The following is a 7,573-nucleotide window of genomic DNA, read 5'->3' as shown; positions in this document are numbered from 1 at the left end:
AGGCGGACACTTTACGGCGGTTGAGCCGTTGGCACTTAGAAATTATTCAGACTTCCATCAAACACACATCGGCCTTTTGCCGTCACTGCCCGGGATGGGCACCGTGGTAGCTCGACAGTTCGTGTGACAGCTTCCGCTGGCACTTAGAAAATTTTTAAAATGAAAATAAACAGTTCTGCACATACGTGCCGACTATATTTTGCGAAAGGGGGGTAAAGTGATGAGTACACTAACTGGGGGGACCAAGTACATAAAGCCTACCCCTGGTACCTCAGAGAGGCCGAATTTTCGAATTCTGAGGCCGAGCTGGGGAACCAGACGAGGCGGACACTTTTCCGAGCGAGAGCCGATGGCACTTAGAAAATTTTCGGCTAAGTCGGCAGGACTTCCAGAGCGAGAGGCCGAATATTCGTCATCTGTGGCCGACCGGGGAACCAGCGAAGGCGGATAGGCGGTCACGGAGGTCCCGCCGGCTGGTCCGCGGGCCAATTTGGGTCCCGTAATTTAGCGGTCGCGGTCCGGAATCCACGCCGAGCGGGGAACCAGCGGAGGCGGATAGGCGGTCACGGAGGGTCCCGCCGGCTGGTCCGCGGGCCAATTGGGGTCCCGTAAGTTAGCGGTCGCGGCCCGGAATTCGCGCCGGCCGGGGAACCAGCGCAGGCGGATAGGCGGTCACGGAGGTCCCGCCGGCTGGTCCGCGGGCCAATCGGGGTCCCGTAAGTTAGCGGTCGCGGCCCGGAATTCGCGCCGGCCGGGGAACCAGCGCAGGCGGATAGGCGGTCACGGAGGTCCCGCCGGCTGGTCCGCGGGCCAATCGGGGTCCCGTAAGTTAGCGGTCGCGGCCCGGAATTCGCGCCGGCCGGGGAACCAGCGCAGGCGGATAGGCGGTCACGGAGGTCCCGCCGGCTGGTCCGCGGGCCAATCGGGGTCCCGTAAGTTAGCGGTCGCGGCCCGGAATTCGCGCCGGCCGGGGAACCAGCGCAGGCGGATAGGCGGTCACGGAGGTCCCGCCGGCTGGTCCGCGGGCCAATCGGGGTCCCGTAAGTTAGCGGTCGCGGCCCGGAATTCGCGCCGGCCGGGGAACCAGCGCAGGCGGATAGGCGGTCACGGAGGTCCCGCCGGCTGGTCCGCGGGCCAATCGGGGTCCCGTAAGTTAGCGGTCGCGGCCCGGAATTCGCGCCGGCCGGGGAACCAGCGCAGGCGGATAGGCGGTCACGGAGGTCCCGCCGGGCTGGTCCGCGGGCCAATCGGGGTCCCGTAAGTTAGCGGTCGCGGCCCGGAATCCGCGCCGGCCCGCAGCCACCGCCAGGCGGATAGGCTGTCACGGAGGTCCCGCCGGCCGGTCCGCGGGGGGAACTGCGCCCTCTGGCGGACACGCCATTGTAAATGAATGGGGTTTGGCACTTAGTGCATTTTTTCGCCGAAGCCGACGAGCGCTCCGGGCGAGGAGGCCGGATTCTCGCCATCCGTGGCCGGCCGGGGAACCGGCCAAGGCGGATAGGCGGTCACGGGGGTCCCGCCGGCTGGTCCGCGGGCCAATTGGGGTCCCGTAAGTTAGCGGTCGCGGCCCGGAATCCGCGCCGGCCAGCAGCCACCGGGAGGCGGATAGGCTGTCACGGAGGTCCCGCCGGCTGGTCCGCGGGCCATTTAGGGTCCCGCGAGTGAGCGGTCGCGGTCCGGAATCCAGGCCGGCCAGGAGGCACCGCCAGGCGGATAGGCGGTCACGGAGGTCCCGCCAGCTGGTCCGCGGGCCATTTATGGTCCCGTAAGTTAGCGGTCGCGGCCCGGAATGCACGCCGGCCAGGAGGCACCGCCAGGCGGGTAGGCTGTCACGGAGGTCCCGCCGGCCGGTCCGCGGGCCAATTACCTCCAGCCGAGCGGATATGAACTTTATTAGCACCTTCTACGAGATGGCGGAGCCTTATTCGACAACCAGCACCTCGGCTTAGCATTTTCCACGGCCCGCTGATCTTCCAGAAGACGTCCAGCCGGTTTCCTCCTCACATTTTAAGCCGGCCGAGGCTTCCGGCACCCCGGCTAAGCTTTCTCCACGGCCCGCTGAGCTTCCAGGGGACCTCCGGCCGGTTCTCCCGGTGCCTCGCGCCTCGCTTTGTGAGCCGGCCGAGGCTTCCAGCACCTCGGCTGAGCGTTTCCCACGGCCCGCTGAGCTTCCAGGGGACCTCCAGCCGGTTCTCCCGGTGCCTCGCGCCTCGCTTTGTGAGCCGGCCGAGGCTTCCAGCACCTCGGCTGAGCGTTTCCCACGGCCCGCTGAGCTTCCAGGGTACCTCCAGCCGGTTCTCCCGGTGCCTCGCGCCTCGCTTTGAGAGCCGGCCGAGGCTTCCAGCACCTCGGCTGAGCGTTTTCGGCGGCCCGTTGCTCTCCCGGAGGTCGCAACGGGGAGTTACCTCCCTCTCGCGGACACGGCGAGTAAATACACCGCCTCTCGCACTTGGCGCACACTCACTCGCATTGCTACGCCTCCCGTGGCACTTTAAGCGGCCGAACGGCGGGAGTAACTACGACTCTCTTAAGGTAGGCTCACTTGACTATTTATTCATGTATTTATTTATTTTGACGGTTCGCGGAGGCGATGACGCTCCGCGCGGGTAAACGGCGGGAGTAACTGTGACTCTCTTAAGGTAGGCTCACTTGACATCTATTTATTTATGTATTTATTTATTTTTGACGGTTCGCGGAGGCGATGACGCTCCGCGCGGGTAAACGGCGGGAGTAACTGTGACTCTCTTAAGGTAGGCTCACTTGACATCTATTTATTTATGTATTTATTTATTTTTGACGGTTCGCGGAGGCGATGACGCTCCGCGCGGGTAAACGGCGGGAGTAACTGTGACTCTCTTAAGGTAGGCTCACTTGACATCTATTTATTTATGTATTTATTTATTTTTGACGGTTCGCGGAGGCGATGACGCTCCGCGCGGGTAAACGGCGGGAGTAACTGTGACTCTCTTAAGGTAGGCTCACTTGACATCTATTTATTTATGTATTTATTTATTTTTGACGGTTCGCGGAGGCGATGACGCTCCGCGCGGGTAAACGGCGGGAGTAACTGTGACTCTCTTAAGGTAGGCTCACTTGACATCTATTTATTTATGTATTTATTTATTTTTGACGGTTCGCGGAGGCGATGACGCTCCGCGCGGGGTAAACGGCGGGAGTATAACTGTGACTCTCTTAAGGTAGGCTCACTTGACATCTATTTATTTATGTATTTATTTATTTTTGACGGTTCGCGGAGGCGATGACGCTCCGCGCGGGTAAACGGCGGGAGTAACTGTGACTCTCTTAAGGTAGGCTCACTTGACATCTATTTATTTATGTATTTATTTATTTTTGACGGTTCGCGGAGGCGATGACGCTCCGCGCGGGTAAACGGCGGGAGTAACTGTGACTCTCTTAAGGTAGGCTCACTTGACATTTATTTATTTATGAATTTATTTATTTTTGACGGTTCGCGGAGGCGATGACGCTCCGCGCGGGTAAACGGCGGGAGTAACTGTGACTCTCTTAAGGTAGCCTGACTCGACGTCTTTTTCAACGGTGGCTGGAGGACCCGGGCGGTTCTCGGGGGTGCGTCGCTCCTCACTTTTGACGCCCGAGGAGGCTCCCGGCACCTCGGCTACGCGTTTTCGGCGGCCCGCTGAGCTTCCAGAAGACCTCCAGCCGGTTCTCCCGGTGCTTTCCTCCTCACGTTTTAAGCCGGCCGAGGCTCCCGGCACCCCGGCCAAGCGTTTCCCACGGCCCGCTGAGCTTCCAGGGGACCTCCGGCCGGTTCTCCGCGCGCTTTCCTCCTCACTTTTAAGCCGGCCGAGGCTTCCGGCACCCCGGCCAAGCGTTTCCCACGTCCCGCTGAGCTTCCAGGGGACCTCCGGCCGGTTCTCCGCGCGCTTTCCTCCTCACATTTTAAGCCGGCCGAGGCTCCAGGCACCCCGGCTAAGCTTTCTCCACGGCCCGCTGAGCTTCCAGGGGACCTCCGGCCGGTTCTCCGCGCGCTTTCCTCCTCACTTTTAAGCCGGCCGAGGCTTCCGGCACCCCGGCCAAGCCTTTCCCACGGCCCGCTGAGCTTCCAGGGGACATCCAGCCGGTTCTCCGCGCGCCCCCCCTCCTAACTCGACGCCCGAGGAGGCTCCAGGCACCCCGGCCGAGCCTTTTCGGCGGCCCGCTGATCTCCCGGAGGTCGCAACGGGGAATTGCCTCCCTCTCGCGGACACGGCGCGTAAATGCACCGCCTCTCGCACTTGGCGCACACTCACTCGCATCGCTACGCCTCCCGTGGCACTTTAAGCGACCGGGACCACCGCGAGCGCGGGCGATGACTAAGAGGCTCCCCGGCCGGCCTCGCGGAGCTCCGACGCTCCCCCGCGGGACTTCCGGCGGCCGGCCGGAGCCTCGGCACGGCTGCCGCACTCCCTAATAACACCCCGCGGACCCCCGCGAGCCGAACGCTCGCTGCCGCGGGCGACCCGTGCCAAGGCGGACGCGTGACGGCGCGGGAGCCCTCGGCACTATCTCACGGTCACGTATGTAGTCAAATCGTGTAAAATCACCGTTAGTTTATTCATAATATAGGTAATAATTAAATAAATATTAACATCGCGTATATTATTAATAAACACATGTATGTATTTATTTAATAATTAAATAAATATTAACATCGCGTATAATCATGCGCAATACTTCGTGGCCGACCGGGGAACCGGCGAAGGCGGACGCATCGCGGCGCGAGAGCCGTTGGCACTTTGGAAAAATAAATAAATAAATAAATAAATAAATAAATAATAATTCGCCGACCGGGCTCCGGGGGGAGAGGCCGATTTTTGGCCGTTCGTGGCCGACCGGGGAACCGGCGAAGGCGGACGCATCGCGGCGCGAGAGCCGTTGGCACTTTGGAAAAATAAATAAATAAATAAATAAATAAATAAATAAATAAATAAATAAATAATTCGCCGACCGGGCTCCGGGGCAAGAGGCCGAATTTTCGCTCGTTCGGGCCGACCGGGGAACCGGCGAAGGCGGACGCAGCGCGGCGCGAGAGCCGTTGGCACTTTGAAAAAAAAAAAAAAAAAAAAAATTCGCCCACCGGGCTCCGGGGGAAGAGGCCGGCTTTTCGCCGTTCGCGGCCGACCGGGGAACCGGCGAAAGCGGACGCGCTCTCTAACGAGCCCCGCCGGCCGGAGGAAGTGCGCCCTCTGGCGGACACGCCGTTGTAAATGAATGGGGTTTGGCACTTAGTGCATTTTTCGCCCAAGTCGAAGCGCGCTCCGGGCGAGGAGGCCGGATTCTCGCCACCCGTGGCCGGCCGGGGAACCGGCCAAGGCGGACGCGCTCTCTAACGAGCCCCGCCGGCCGGAGGAAGTGCGCCCTCTGGCGGACACGCCGTTGTAAATGAATGGGGTTTGGCACTTGGTGCATTTTTCGCCCAAGTCGAAGCGCGCTCCGGGCGAGGAGGCCGGATTCTCGCCACCCGTGGCCGGCCGGGGAACCGGCGAAGGCGGATAGGCTTTCACGGAGGATCCGCCGGCTGGTCCGCGGGCCGATTAGGGTCCCGCGAGTGAGCGGTGGCGGTCCGGAATCCAGGCCGGCCAGGAGGCACCGCCAGGCGGATAGGCTTTCACGGAGGAGCCGCCGGCTGGTCCGCGGGCCGTTTAGGGTCCCGCGAGTGAGCGGTGGCGGTCCGGAATCCAGGCCGGCCAGGAGGCACCGCCAGGCGGATAGGCTTTCACGGAGGACCCGCCGGCTGGTCCGCGGGCCGTTTAGGGTCCCGCGAGTGAGCGGTCGCGGTCCGGAATCCAGGCCGGCCAGGAGGCACCGCCAGGCGGATAGGCTTTCACGGAGGACCCGCCGGCTGGTCCGCGGGCCGTTTAGGCTCCCGTAAGTTAGCGGTCGCGGTCCGGAATACAGGCCGTCCAGGAGGCACTGCCAGGCGGATACACTCTCTAACGAGCCCCGCCGGCTGGTCCGCCGGGGGAAGTGCGCCCTCTGGCGGACACGCCGTTGTAAATGAATGGGGTTTGGCACTTAGTGCATTTTTCGACCAGCGGCAACGCAGGCTGACGGGCGGCCGCTTCCACGGGCCGGTACTACTCTACGGAGGCGCTAGCCGCCTCCGGTGGGGGCCGTGTGATCTCGCTGGATGCCCGAGGACCTTCCGCGAGGCCCGGCCGCAGCTTTTACGCGCGCCCGGTCCTATTACCTGGTGGAAGCTGGAGGCCGGGGCTCCGCAGCTCGCCGCCCGGGGACCTTCCGCGAGGCCCGGCCGCAGCTTTTACGCACCACCGCTGCTATTCTCTGGCTCCGGCTTCGTCCCGGAGGGTGCTTGGGGAACGGCGGCGCACACCGCGAACGGCCGGTGGCGGTCGGCTGGTGGCGGTCGGCTGGTGGCTGTCGGCTGGTGGCGGTCGGGGGTGGCGCTTGGGGATGGCGCTTGGGGATGGTGGCTGTCGGCTGGTGGCGGTCGGCTGGTGGCGGTCGGCTGGTGGCGGTCGGCTGGTGGCGGTCGGGGGTGGCGCTTGGGGATGGCGCTTGGGGATGGTGGCTGTCGGCTGGTGGCGGTCGGCTGGTGGCGGTCGGGGGGTGGCGGTCGGGGATGGCGCTTGGGGATGGTGGCTGTCGCCTTGTGGCGGTCGGCTGGTGGCGGTCGCCTTGTGGCGGGTCGCCTTGTGGCGGTCGGGGATGGCGCTTGGGGATGGTGGCTGTCGCCTTGTGGCGGTCGGCTGGTGGCGGTCGCCTTGTGGCGGTCGCCTTGTGGCGGTCGGGGATGGCGCTTGGGGATGGTGGCTGTCGCCTTGTGGCGGTCGGCTGGTGGCGGTCGGCTGGTGGCGGTCGGGGGGTGGCGGTCGGGGATGGCGCTTGGGGATGGTGGCTGTCGCCTTGTGGCGGTCGGGGGGTGGCGGTCGGGGATGGCGCTTGGGGATGGTGGCTGTCGCCTTGTGGCGGTCGGCTGGTGGCGGTCGGCTGGTGGCGGTCGGCTGGTGGCGGTCGGGGGGTGGCGGTCGGGGGTGGCGCTTGGGGATGGTGGCTGTCGCCTTGTGGCGGTCGGCTGGTGGCGGTCGCCTTGTGGCGGTCGGGGGGCGGCGGTCGGGGGTGGCGCTTGGGGATGGTGGCTGTCGGCTGGTGGCGGTCGGCTGGTGGCGGTCGGCTGGTGGCGGTCGGCTGGTGGCGGTCGGGGGTGGCGCTTGGGGATGGCGCTTGGGGATGGTGGCTGTCGCCTTGTGGCGGTCGGCTGGTGGCGGTCGCCTTGTGGCGGTCGGGGATGGCGCTTGGGGATGGTGGCTGTCGCCTTGTGGCGGTCGCCTTGTGGCGGTCGCCTTGTGGCGGTCGGGGATGGCGCTTGGGGATGGTGGCTGTCGCCTTGTGGCGGTCGGCGGTGGTGGTTTGGGACCGGCGTCCGGCGCAAAGTGCGTGTTGCGCGGGCCGGAGAAAATTTAGGCCAGGGGCCCGCCGCTGGAGAAATTTTTAGGTACCAGGGGTGGATTTTTTTTGTCACCGCAGGAGGGGGACGTTGCCTCCGTCCGTGTCCGACGGAAAGTGCGTGTTGCGCGGGCCGGAGAAAGTT

Source organism: Syngnathus scovelli, unplaced genomic scaffold (genome assembly GCF_024217435.2).
Source record: "Syngnathus scovelli strain Florida unplaced genomic scaffold, RoL_Ssco_1.2 HiC_scaffold_100, whole genome shotgun sequence".
NCBI lineage: Eukaryota > Metazoa > Chordata > Actinopteri > Syngnathiformes > Syngnathidae > Syngnathus > Syngnathus scovelli.
Note: the sequence above shows the minus strand (reverse complement) of the source record.